Below are 13,933 nucleotides of genomic sequence, written 5' to 3' on the forward strand. Positions count from 1 at the left end.
GAAAAAGGCCACGTTACACACATTTACAGCATCCTGGACTGCACACAGCCTCGATTACATGTGAGAAAACATTGGCCGTGTTTTCAAAGCAAGCTGTGTTTTACGCTGTCAGCAAAATAACTTCAACTACCCTTTGAGAACTTCAGAGGTGGTCAGAATAATGACATCACTTATCTCAACCTTTTTAAGGCGTAATCTAGTGTTTATGCCCATGGTTCCCGAGTGGGAACCATGTTTGCATCTTAACTTTAGAGGAATATTTCTAGTGAAATACTGATTTATTTTAGGCCTCTAAGACTCCTCTGGTGGGTGTATTTGTGTTTTGGCTGAAGGTCTCTCTTTTTCTTGTCAGGGATAATTGACATAGGACATATGGGTTGTCAAAAATAGGGTAAATGAGACATTGGATATACTTTCTGCCTAAGAAGAGCAGATAACGAGCCACAGAATAAAAAACGGTACACAAATTGATAAAAACACGTAAAAGCAACATGATTACAATAGTTTTACTAAGTAAGTTTAGTTTTGAGTATCAACAACTTTGATCCACATGAACACTTCTAGTGCTTTCACTATTATCTTCTCTGCTGCTGTTGTGTTCATGTGCGCAATGATCACCTTGTTAGTTGGGAGAATTCAAACATTTTTGTTAGTTACCAGTAAACTGTCTTCTGTTTTTAAAGTGCATATGGTTAAGCAATTATCACAAACTATTACAAAGAAATGCTTAATAGCAAATAATATCAAATAATTTGTTGGTAATAAATCTGTTCAGAAGTAGCCTTTTTTTTTTATAATTCACACACCTCATAAGTCATGACACATCGTTTTCCACCATTTGAAAGTACATTAGCTGCTATCAGGGGGCTATTTTGTGGAAGGTTTATTAAAGATCAGGGATACTATAAAAAGTATGTTTGTCTGTGTGAATAATGTGCTAGATGTGCTGTGTAAGAAGAGAGCAAGAGAAATGAGCACAGAACATGTCCATACAGCTGCGTTTATCTGGGTCTGGGTGTACTTGTTAGTACGTGCATGTGTTAGCAGACAGCTATCGTAGCTGGACAGGTGGCCGGCAGTGTCGCATGTCACCGATTGACTAATTCTCAAAGGTGACAGAGTGCAACCCAACACTTTATCACTATGGTTCCCATGAATGCTTTGCCTTCCCCTCCACCTCACAGTGTGATTTACATCTTCATAACATGCTGTAATGACTGGTTGTGTTGTATGCCAGCCACCCAAGAGTACCTGGAAATCCCTCTAGTACAAACCTAGCTTTTTTTTCGAAATCCCATAATTTGTTGAAATCTCACCAGGAGTTTTGACTTAACAGGTTCAAAGACAATTCACTAACGGTTACATTTAATGTTTTTATAATGGTTTGAATAAAGATCAGTGTTAATCATCTATTACTGTACTTATGATGCAAAATGTCTCTATAGAGAGACCAGTCTTTTCCTCGCAGCTGTCAATTAGAGGAACAGAGAGTGAGATAGTGATGGTCACCTGAACCGTACATGTTGTTGACTCGATCGAGATGAACGTCTGGAAATGCTTGTAGCTGAGTTTATGGGGAGCAGATGGCAACATTGTGTGGTGTTGATGTGCTTTGTGGTTTTCAGAGCAACTCATTCAAATCAAGTGTTTCTCAAAGGACTGATGCTGCCAGCCCTGCTAAGTACTCTCCTATTATAGAAAAGAGGAGTGCCATCGTCCCACAGACTATTTGACAACGCATATGCTGCCAAGCATTTATTCCATTTTGGAAATGTGTTGCCGTGTCCGCCAAATATTTCCCATTCTGCGTGTGCTGTGAATTATAGAATATGAGAGAGAGGAAAGTGGGAGTTTCACAAGGTGGAAGGACACATGCGGAGAGAGAAGGAAGCACATGCCCCCTTTTTTTTTTGCTATGAATCCTTTTTCTTTTGTGAGCGAAAGGGTAGCACACACAGGAGACTGCCTGTTGACTTGCTACAGACACAGTGATGACTGAGTGCCAAACAATGGGGGACTGAAATAGACATGTTGTTGCAGTGGCTGGTCCACATACATACATCACACCAGTCACATCTGGGTCGACTAGTGCTGCCTGCGAGCGCCTTCCTCCTGGTCCGAATCCAGAGTGGCTGCTGCTCATGAATCAAGACGAAAAATGAACCGTGTAGCCAGTGAATATCAGAACGATGAACACTTCCTGAGTGAAAACGTAAAACAAATGAATTGCTAGCTGCTTCGTCTGTTAACAACTAATAGCTTTTATGCAACAGCTTTGTTTGTATGCAACAACTCAAATAACCCTTTGCATAAAATTGATAAACACAGTGCACGGGGTTAAATCCCTGGATCATGCAAAGGCAGAGTAACCAGATCTGTATCACTGTTCTGAATAAAAACCTTGATTTATAATCTGGCTTCACGTCAGCTGCTCTGTCAGTTTCAATCGCTGAGGTTTGTTTTCCAGCTCCAGTTTACGATGCGAGTGACCAAAGCAAGACAGCTGTAGTCAAACTGAAATCAGCCATTTCTATCAGACAAGAGCCAGCACAGCTGCAGCCTGCCTGCTTACCTTTGACCTTGGGTATAAAGGTGGTGGTGGGGGGGGGGGGTTGTCATTTCAGGAGTCTTGCCTTGGTCATGGCTAATAGAGGCTGAATTGGTGCGACTACCACCTGGGGTGATAATGGGTGTGAAGTGAGGCCTGGTTTGACAACATCAGTTGGTTTAACGTGAATTGTTGACACGAATTTTTAAGAAGACGCTATTCATTATATGAAGTTAAATGTGTACACTTGAATACCAGAGTTTTAGTGATCGGGGTGTTGTCTCCATGACATTTATTTATCTCAATATGTTGCGATAACAACTGTCCTTAGTATTATGCAGACTTGTAAATGCCACAATATATCCCGACCTATTAGCTCTGTCAGCACTTTCCCCATTGTTTGCACTGTTAGCTCCGTTTGCACCGTTAGCTATGCGCTGCAGGCTCACCGTCGACATTTTGATGATGTTGTGTCCTGTGTTTGTCATTAAAAGACTCCAGAAAGAACAGACATTTGGCTATTACATTTGATCTTGACCTTTATAACCCACACCCACCCTTTGCTTTTTTCCTCACACTCTGTGTTGCCACGTGTCTCTGAAATCCAAAATGAAGTTGTCCATTGTGTCTTTGCTCTTATTCTCAGATACCATTTACACAATCCATCTCCTTCAGAGAGACTTCAGACAGAGCAGATGACTTCCTCTGCAGCCATCTAGCAGGCGGGTGACGTGCAAGGCTGTGGCTACTTCCTGGAGGCAGTACATACCAGTGTGGACCTGGGGGAACAGAACTTTCAAAAGAATAGGTACAAAAGAATAATTTGTTTATTTTTTGTAAGCACTATTGTTGAGCCTGTTTCAAAGGTCTTATTGAGCAATTATTTCTCTAATGGGGAAAAAAACTGAAAACAACATATCTGAGATGTGATATGAACAATTTGCATGTGTTAATATAGCTTACAGGCATCTGCTTTTTTCCTGTTAAATGAATAAAGGACACAATTCTTGTTTCATAATATAAACTGATACAGTTTGCATGTAATAGATGAAAAAGAAAACATACAAACACAACAGCAGCTCTTTAAAAAGTGTGTTCATTAAAGTGCACACATGCAGACCAACGCACACAAAACGCTCCCTCAAAGAGCTTCTGTGTACATGACTTGAAAAGAACTTGCAGCAAGTAACCTCTCTATAGAGGTGTGTTCTGTAGATTACACAATCGCAGTGAGAATAAGAAGTTCTTGTGTCTACCACCCTCGAGCTAGGTCCCCAGGGTGTGCACAGGAAAGGCGCCTGCCGTCGGTCACACATCTGTAAACATGGGCAGACGAGGAGGCAGCTGACGCCGATGTTATCACACAGACATTAGCCGCCGGGCAGACAGCAAATGAACATGAAAATGGTAATTAGTTTCCATTTTAGTCCCTGAATAAACTGGTTTGTATAGGTCTCTGACATATCAACAAACACAGAGGACACTTAATACTTTACACTATAATGGGATTAAAACATTATCTACTTTAAAGGGGGTTAGTATATTTTTAACCATTGTCAAAACCTTCTTTTAGTCATTACTTTGTACTATTAAAAAAGAGTTCTTGCACTGAAGAATCCTCTTTGGAATTGTCTTTCAGGAAATTCGCGAATGGTCTCCACATCTTTTAAAAAATCCTTGAATTCTTTCCCTTTAATGTTAATGTTTGAGATAGCAAGCATGAAAGTCCCTTTCGTCCCTCGTCAAGAGATTTTCAGAACACAGCAACTGAATATTTGGTGTGCAGCTAACCAAAATATCCGTCCTTTTAACTTCTCACAGCTTAAGTTACATAGTGTTTAAAAACTTGAGACACAAAGGAAGATCCTAATCAACAACAAGAGAAACACTTTCAGAAACATTTGAAAACATTTTGATTTGAACCTCATCTCCTTTTCTGCCTGTAAAATAATTATAACAACTCACATATTGTATTCAGGAAAGTGCTCATTAAGCGATTGTAGCTGCATGATGAATGGATTCAGTTTGATGAATGTTTTCATTTTGTTTCCCAAAATCTGAGGGGAGGAGGAACAAACAGGATCTTGGAATCCCCTCAAACCATGTGGGAGAAAATATTGTTGATGCGGCTGGTTTCAGTGTTTCAGGTTCCCACCGAGTACTGCCAGATTATTAATCTGTGTGAGCCAGTGTTGTTGCTTTGGTGTGGGTCTCTGTCAAGGATAGGCACAGATAGTCCTCTTTGATCTTGCTGGAAAGAGAGAAAATTAGAGTGCTTAGAAAATCCTTGGTAAAGCATCAGCAGCTTGCCATTATCTCTTTAGTACATCGTGTCGTGTTCACTTTACTTTTCTCAGCCAAGCAAAGCCATCAAGGTTAAAATGAATAGTTTTGTTTGGTCTGTTCTACAGAGAGACGGTAGATGTGACACCTGTAACTGACAATGAGAGCGAGATAGGGAGGTTTACTGTGTTGTGTTTGTCAAATTTTTCCCTTACCTTTACATCCTCGCCTCAAAGTTGGACAAGCAAAGTCGGCCATTGTGCAGAAGCTCTACAGGTTCATGAAGTGCAGGTGCCTTTATAATGTACACTGAGCCATCATAGAGATATGAGTAAATAAGAAAGAATAGAGAGTACAATAGAGCTCCATGGGTAAGTAAGACAGCGCTGGTGTCTGCTATTTCTGCCTCCCTATAGGTTTGCATGTCTGTGACAAAAGAGAAAGGCCTCTCCCCGTGTTTGCACAGTGTGGGCTTTCCAAGTGCGTCCTGCTTCTGTACTGTTTGTGTACAATCTGTGCATGCCTTTCAACGATCAAACAATGCCGTCGTATGTGTAGGAGTCACAAAGTTTTTGTGTATCGCACCGAGTGAGTCAGTTGATGCACTTCACGCCTGTCCCAGATTTGGACGTTTTCTCCTGTTCTGGCTCTTTTTATTGCTCCTCCCTTCCATTGCCATACACTCATAATCAGGGAGATTTAAGGACGGGATGAGTGTCAGAGGAGAGAGCAGAGATGTTGTTGTTTTTTCTACTTCTCTTTACTCCATCACTGAGTTGTCTGATCCCTCCTCTCTGGAGCACGTGGCATTTCTTTCCCAAGGTTAGGGAGCAAAGTCCATTCAGGGGGGAGGAAGTCGAACTGTCACTGGTGCTCCAATTTATCAGCTTCCTTTCGAGATTTACAGGCGTGGTCTACTCTTCTGCACGAGAATCCACAGGCTGCTATGAATAGTGAGGCACACAGACACAGACACGCACATTAACACGCACACACACACACATACAGATATCCGTGCACACATGCATGGGCAGTGGCATGCATACTACCCCAGGCACTCCATCATGTCGGTGTGTTTATGTATGTACATGTGCACACTCTCAGCACACGTCTCTCTCTGAGAAAAAGAGGAAACAGGGAGAGGATGAGTTGTGAAATATAGGGGAGAGTTGAATCGAGGATTGAACCAAGTGTGCAGCAATCTAACACAAACAGACAAGATTTAAACAGCTTCTCTTCTGCAAATTTACAGTGTTACAAGGAGTAACCACAGCATTTTCCACATGAGTGGGAGAAAGGCACAAAACATGTTTCAACCTTTGTCCTTCATCACATGGATGGTTTGTAAGCTGGGGTAAATACGGGTAAATGCAGCACAATGCAGTCCACAAAGGCCTTGTACGGAGTCCGGGTTTGGAAAGCCCCATAGCATGCTTTTCATTTTCCCTCCCCTGCACTCTCCAGCTCACTCTGCCCGGCTATTATGGCAGGGTTGCTCTCCAGGGACCCCCAACACAGACGCTAGTTTGGAAACCCCAAGCATCCCCGACAGCCTGCATTTCAGCGAAGGAAAAAAGGGGAAGGAAAGGACAAAGAAAATGAGAGAACAGCCTTGTTCCTGGCTGCATCGTCCTGAAGTCTGTGATTTCCATCCGCTGTGAATGTAAACAAACAATGACATGAAAGAGGAAAACATGGGCAGAGACGAGAAAAAACAAGAGGAGGCAAAGGAGGAGAGAAGAAACAGTCAGCGGGCAAAATATATCTTGGCATGAGGCATGAAATACAAGTCACCAGCTCATTTTATGGTACCACTGCCAGATATTAAGACCAAAAAGACATGCAGGCAACAAAAGCTGTCTTCCAGACACACCGGCACAGAGAGGACTTTCTATGAAGCCTATGACACATATCAATTAAAAAACGTTTAACTGCTGCAGGATATGGATTTCTGATCTTGGGTCACAATTGAAATCTGAAAGGTTCACGATGCGATCAACAGGATACGGAACATATTTCCCTTTCTATGATGCCTATGTCTATAATGCATTCTAAACATACTTATAATGTGCTATAATCTGTTTATAGCACTTTGTTATTATAAGCACTCATATATATATATTGGAAGCTATGTGTGAAGCCGCCAGCTCTAAAGTGTCTGACGCTGCAGACGCTGACGTTTCCCTCAGGCCCTTGATTGCGCCAAGAAGGGAGAAATGTCAAAATGGTCCCTGCTTGTATTTGCACAGCTTGTTAATCACACTGAAGTCACACAAATATGAGTACACTGTTAACAATTAAAGTTCTTGTCAGCGAATGACAGACATCCAGGCCCTGTTTTGTTACAAACTGTTACATGACCTGTGCAGAACAAAATGGCACCATGTGAAAAAGCCCATACGTTGGCGGACCTGTGCAGAGAACAGGACGTCAGGGACAGATTGATTGGGTGTCCGGAGAGCAGGAGGAAGGAGCTTTATGAGCTTTAGGCTCCAGTTTCTTTTTCAGCATTAGTCACTATTACCTTGTTCTGTTTCCCACTAACTTCTCTTCTTCCTTTCATCAAAAGTTTAGTGACAGGAACAACAAAGTCGTTGATTGAGTCAAACCTCATGTGTAAAGTATCTGTGCAGCAAAAATCTTTTCCAGCATCAAAGGGGTCTTTGTCTATGTTTCAAAATGTGGTTCGTGTTTCACACGAAATGAGTATTATTTTTCTCCACAATCCTAGATTTTCTGCTTGACCTTTGTGGAGTTGTGGAGATTATCAGAATTTGCTTTCCTGTTCTTCAATATCCTCCACTGGGGAAGAATGGCACATAAATTCACCAATCTAAGCCCATATTGAGCCGTTGTAACAGCTCTGGGTAGACGCAGAGACTCCTTGCAAGAAAACGTGAGGTTTCATTTAAAGCAATTTCCTTCTTTTCTTTAATTTTCTTCATTCCATTTTATCTTCCCCTGATGCATATACCATGGAAGCTATAGTGATGTTTCCAGCTGCCAAAACCCAGCCACAAAGTGCTTTCAAATCTGTGTCATATGGCCCGTCTGTGCTTGGCCCTCCCCACGGCCTAACCACTTAAAAAACTGCAGCCACCGTGACATAAAGGAAGAATGCATTGGATGTTCAACAACAGCAGATGTACGCAGTTGATCTGCTTTCTGATCTGTAATGTAGCTGTATGTAAATATTTACTGAAAACTTCCTTCTATTCAGAAGATTTCATGTCCAGGAAGTGAGGCAAAAATCACTTCCAAGCATCAGATTTTGGGGGGCAGCCAGTCATTGAAACGGTTGCTGTGACAAGTGATCCTGTAAGGATGTGAGCTGTCAGAGCTGCATAATACTGTGTGTTGATGTGCAGATACAGGCAGGAAAAATAACTACAGCACTGGGTGGTGATGTTGTGTGTCTCAACTTTTTGATTATATTTAGTTTAAGGAAGGAATGCAAACGACTTTAAAGTCTCAGTAAAATATATCTTCTATTGAGACTTTAAAGTTGTACTGTACTGTGATTATTTCCCACTGAAACGGGAATATTTCGATGTGGTGCACACTATGACCGGATCTAAAAGAGTTAAAAAGGCACTTTTCATTTCATCTCGACTGTAAACCTGCATTCATTGATTTCCTTTTTTGGACAACTGATTGCAGTTCAACAAGCAGTAAACACAGCATCGATATATTATCACGCTTTAAGTCATGGAGAATGTGTTAGCACACAGTTGACTATTTACATGGAGCAAAGTTCAGTTGGTGTGTTTCTGGCCACTTGTTGAATGTAAGTCTAATATTCTATCTCCTTTTAGCTCTGTGTTGGTCTCCATCAGTTCCTGAGGGAAATATGACGAGCTAGTCACTAACTATGCCTGTTTCTGTTCGGTGCTTGGCTTTTGCTGAAAACATCTGCCTGCTACAGCTGGAAACAAGGTTGATGAGAGCAGTGAGACTGAACCAAGCAAAGCTAAACCAAAACAATCGGCTGAAAACGCCCTGTTGAGTTGAGTCAATCTGCAGACATTCACATTACATAATAGTCATCTCAGCCATAATTAATGTCAACATATTCATTACTTAAGCTTTAAAGTTACCAAATACACAGTGGATGACAGTGATGACGGATTAATAGATAATAAAAACATTCAGTAAGAAAGTCTAAAAACCCTGGAGTTTCTGTGTTTTCCTTTGTCAGTTTCTATCTATGATTCCTTGATTGGATGGAATCCAGACTTGTGGCACAGCTTGTTTTTGTAGATGACTGTTTCTTTCCTTGTAGGCCTGCTGCTCACACTGCACTGTATGTTTTGCTTGGAATTACCTGAAAACCATCTTATTACTGGCATTAAGCCCTTTGGATCACTGAAGGTGTTTGTCCAACAGAGAGTGTCAGACAGGGAAAAGCTCTGAGCTCTGACATGGAAATTGTAGGGTTTGTGAAAGAGGGAGTGAGTTGACATGCAAAACAAACAGCACTCTTCCTTCTTTTGTGAAATCCAGAAGGGAGGTTTCCCTGCTGACTGCAAACTTCAAACTGTCATCGGTCGGTCAAAGATCTTATCATGGCAATCCTAAATTAGTTTTTCTGATAAAAGCAATGCCGATGATGAAGGATTGAAAGTAAACAACTTGAATCACTATTGATCTTCTCCTTTAAACATTTCAGGCAGCTCCTGCCCCCCTCATCCACAGATTGGTGTAAGGTTTCTGCCTTCCATCTGTCCGGCTGCATGCCTCCCCCACTCCTCTGTCAATTTTTTTCAGCGACTGGTTGTGTTCAATAAAAATGCACAGAAAAGTCTCTCTAACTCACATGTTCAAATAACCTGGTGTGACATCTGTAAACTCTGTTACAGTAACCCAGTTAAGCTAATACCTGGTCATGAGAAACACAGTTAAGGCGCCTGACTTTCTCTGATGGTTAAATAAGTAACTGTTTAATGTTTGCTACGTCAGAACTTACTGTGTAAAAGCGTCTCAATATTCCATTTAGTGCATCAACTTTTTTGTTAAGACCACCTCAAGCGAGCATAAAAACTTTTTTGTGCAACTGACCCTTCGCTAAGCCCAGCAGTCCCCCGCTGGTAATCCGTCAACCAGTCAGAGTTACCATGGAGCCCACACTGTCACTAAATGCACTCCCTGAAGAAATATTGCATTCGAAGGATATATCCAGGATGTCAAACTGATTCAGCAGCGAAAAGCAGGTTAAAAATATAAAAATAGAAGCTGAAGCTACAGATCACAGGATAAAAGTGAACCACCACCTGGGGATCGAACAGAAGACAATGAAATTAACGAACAACACTGTTCCTGTAAAGCCGGGTAGGTCTTTATTCACTGTTACAATCATTAAAAAGCAAAAGCTGCATGTGTAGACATTAAGTATACCTTCAAGATATATCTTGTTTGCTTAATCTATAAAAAAACAACACAGAAGTTGCAATGTGGGGTTATATGTGGACCAGCAATTCCAGGAAGTTACTGCGCGGAGCCGAGAGGTTGTCTAGTACATAGCGGCCTGTATATGAGCGAATTGCCATTTTCTTAGAGTTTCTGGTGGATTCTGTTGTCTTTGGACAGAGCCAGGCTAGCTGCCTACCCTTGTTTCCAGTTTTTATGCTAAGCTAAGCTAACCGACTGCTGGCTGTAGTTTCATATTTCGCAGAGAGTTGTACATATCTTCTCATCTATCTCTCCACCAGTAAGCAAATAGGCATATCTCCCAATAAGTCAAACTTTAATGCAACAGCTTTTATGCAACATACCGGTACTTTGAAAAGCCCACCCTTATATATGCTTATGAATAGCTACACAGTGCAAAAAAAAGGGCGATGTTTACCACAATTCTGAGGGGTTATCTGTAAAGCAGGAAGTGCGTGTGTAATGAAGGAAGCCTAATTAAAAGATAAACACACCACACCTTGTACTGTCTTGTCCTGTCAGATCCTGTCTCACTCTGCCTGACTGCTGCTGCCTCTGGGTCAACAGGAGTGGCATCTGACTTTTTAAAATTGCTACCAGCCTTAGCTTTTATTGTCCGGAAAGCATCAAAGCTGTTGCAGCACTCCTCTTTGAAGGGAATGCTACATCCATATGGAAACTGAAAACATACTCAAAACTAAGAACGCATTATATCATGATTTCTGAAAGGGCCTTTCCTTGATGAAACTAGGTGAGCTTTACCTGCCACCTCCACACTTAAGGGCAGTAACACAAACAAACGGATGCATGTGGAGACACATATAAAGGAAAGTGAGAAAGACAGAGCGCGGCCTGTTTACTTTATCATCTCGTCGTGGCACGGCCCGAACAAAAGGCCCTGTTTTTTTGCCACACAATGCTCCTTGCAGGTTATTTCTGGTGCCCCGGCCGTAGAGAAGGATGAAAGACCAGCCACAAAGGGAAGAATGTGGTTCCTGTTGTGGTCCGAGGGGGTCATTGGCGAGTAGATGTGGGGGTGGGTTGTCTGCCTTTTCACATTGGGTGGCCCCTGGGGTGCATGAGTCGAGGTTTGCTGTTGGAGGAGGGGTGAAGGGAGGGCAAAATGGGTGTTGAGCTGGAGGGGTCACAGGGATGAGTTACGTTATGAGAACAGGACGATTCACACCTTGGTATAACCCGGTCAAGGAATGAAGACAGTCAAGCTGTTTAAAACCTCACTGAAAACGGTGATGGAAGTTGTCTTTTTGATTCTTCACAGTTTTGGTTGTATGGCCTCTGGCGTCTCTGAGAATAATGCAGCGCATAGAGTATAAAGGCCTCCGTTCATGCTCGGAGATCGTGCGTCGTCTTTGGAGGCTCGTGCTACAGCGCCAAGCGTGAGTATATGCAAAGCTTGATTCTGTAGAGGTTGACAAGTAGGCTGACAGGGTTGGCGTGAGAGACATTATGTTTCTGCCTCTGGGAATGTTAACTGTGTTAATATCCTGTGCTGTGACAGTATGACATTACATACATAGAAGATCCTGTTACCATATGATTTATGCGTGATCGCCTGACACTGTGTGAGTGTTGTTCTAGTAGCTTGTGTGCACACAATCCACTTTGGGCAGGCTGCCATAACTGCCATCGAAAAATAGAATCTGGTTCTACCGCTGTCTGTATTTGTTCACTACAACCACAGGATTGTCATTATCACAATTTAGTTATTGATTCTAATTTTCTACCTGCACAAGGAGTTGGATTGACGCCAACCAAAACGCAAAACAATTCAGACAGAATAAAGACTTTAAAGGCACAGAAAGCATCCATCTAAATGGGCCCAAAAGAACTCACACAGAGAAGTGAGACAGACCAACCTTTTGAGTCTCCTTAGCATCTCTATTTTTGTGCAAATTGTTGAGTAATGAAGGGATTGAGTGACGATTAAAACAAATGTGGCGAACAAATGTAAAAAAAAGTATTTTGTGATGATGATGGGGGCAGAAAACAAAATCATCATGTTTTCACTTTCTGTGTCTTTTTAACATTCCCCACTCTCCACATTTTCTCTGTTTCATGTGCGTGTGTTCAGTCTCATTGGCAGACTGGACTAGGACTCTGTGGCTGCTTGCCTGGAAGGCTGGCCTAACAACACAGGAAGCCAGCACTTATCTGGAAGGGATGGGGAGGAGGACACAGCAGACAAGTCAACTGTGCAATAATTCTCATAAGATTTATTTATTAAGGTAATCTTTGTTCAATTATAAATCTAAAGGAAGGAAAACACTCTTTGTGCAGGAGAGGACAGCATGTGAGAAAACGAGAGCAAGGCAGCAGTGTAAGCGCCCGAGGATGTTTGGAGTTCACACCGACCGCCATTTACTGATATGTGTGTTTTGGTGATGACATGCACAGAACTTTGCTGATGTGTATCATCCAGAGTACAGCTGAATCTAATGTGACGGCAGGAACTGGAAATATCAAAAATAAAAAATCTAAGTTGGGCGTATTCTCAATAGCAGTTTTCTCTTTATTTGGTGTTGAGAAATTGTTTGCTCACACGGAGCTGATGTGTCTTCGGGGCAAGTAGGAAATTGACTTTGCTAGTTTGCTTGTACTCATGTTACTCCTCTTCATTGTGTGCCACAGCGTCTGCTCCGGGTGATGTTGATTAAACAAAAATTAGGCAGACGATACAGGAAATGATTTATAAATCACGCTGATATTATATAATATAATATTTAACTGTTCAAATAAGTTATGCATGTAACTGGCAGCATGTTACTTCTACTCCACATGTCAATGACAGGGTTTTATAAGATTGTTAAAAACCAGGCCTGCTGTTTCTTTGCATCAGATAAATGCTGACTCATCGTTTAACCTTCAGCGCTGAAGTGAACGCCACTGTCTCGAACTGGCCAATTTATTCAACTCACCCTTGTCAGAAAAAGTTGAGTAAACCTGAACTCCATGCGAGCTCCTCTACGATAACAAAACCTGTTGAGTTTTCTTTGTCTTGTGCAAGTTTTTGTAGATGAGTCTGGGAAACATCAATCGACAGATGGGTTTTGCTGATGTTAGTCTGACCAAAGAAATGTACAAATGTTAATGTGGAAAACAGTTTTCCCACTAAGCCATGCACACGAACCACATGAAATATTGTGAGTGTTACATTCTCCTTCAATTTTGGGATTTAAGCTCAGTTTATGGCTGTCCATCCCGCCATTCATGCAGTCCTTATATGAGGCAATTTCAACTCAACAAACCTTTGTTGAGAAAAAAGAATGAAGAAACTGCAATAGATGACGTGTGTACAGAATAGACAAAACAAATCAGGATGGTGATATTATAGAGGTATCGTAAACCACACAGATTAACCCTGAGCCACATGACCTCTCCACCATGGAGACCTGGAACGAGGACAGAATACACAAACACACAAGTGGCAAGTGCATCATTTACACAAGAGAGAGAGAGAGTCTGCAGGGACCACATGTTCCTTCTGCCTGTTTACATTACGTACACAAACAGTACTAGAACAACAGGACCTCAAACTAAACTGTTTCCCCACCGGATTTCTATTTGGACAGTTCAGAAAATAGGCAAATAGATACATGTCAGTCCATCCCAAATCCCCTTGAGCTGCAGGTAATCTCCCAAGATTTGCTTTCACTG

Source organism: Anarhichas minor, unplaced genomic scaffold (genome assembly GCF_050575085.1).
Source record: "Anarhichas minor isolate MPS153535 unplaced genomic scaffold, ASM5057508v1 ptg000054l, whole genome shotgun sequence".
In the NCBI taxonomy this organism is placed as follows: Eukaryota; Metazoa; Chordata; class Actinopteri; order Perciformes; family Anarhichadidae; genus Anarhichas; species Anarhichas minor.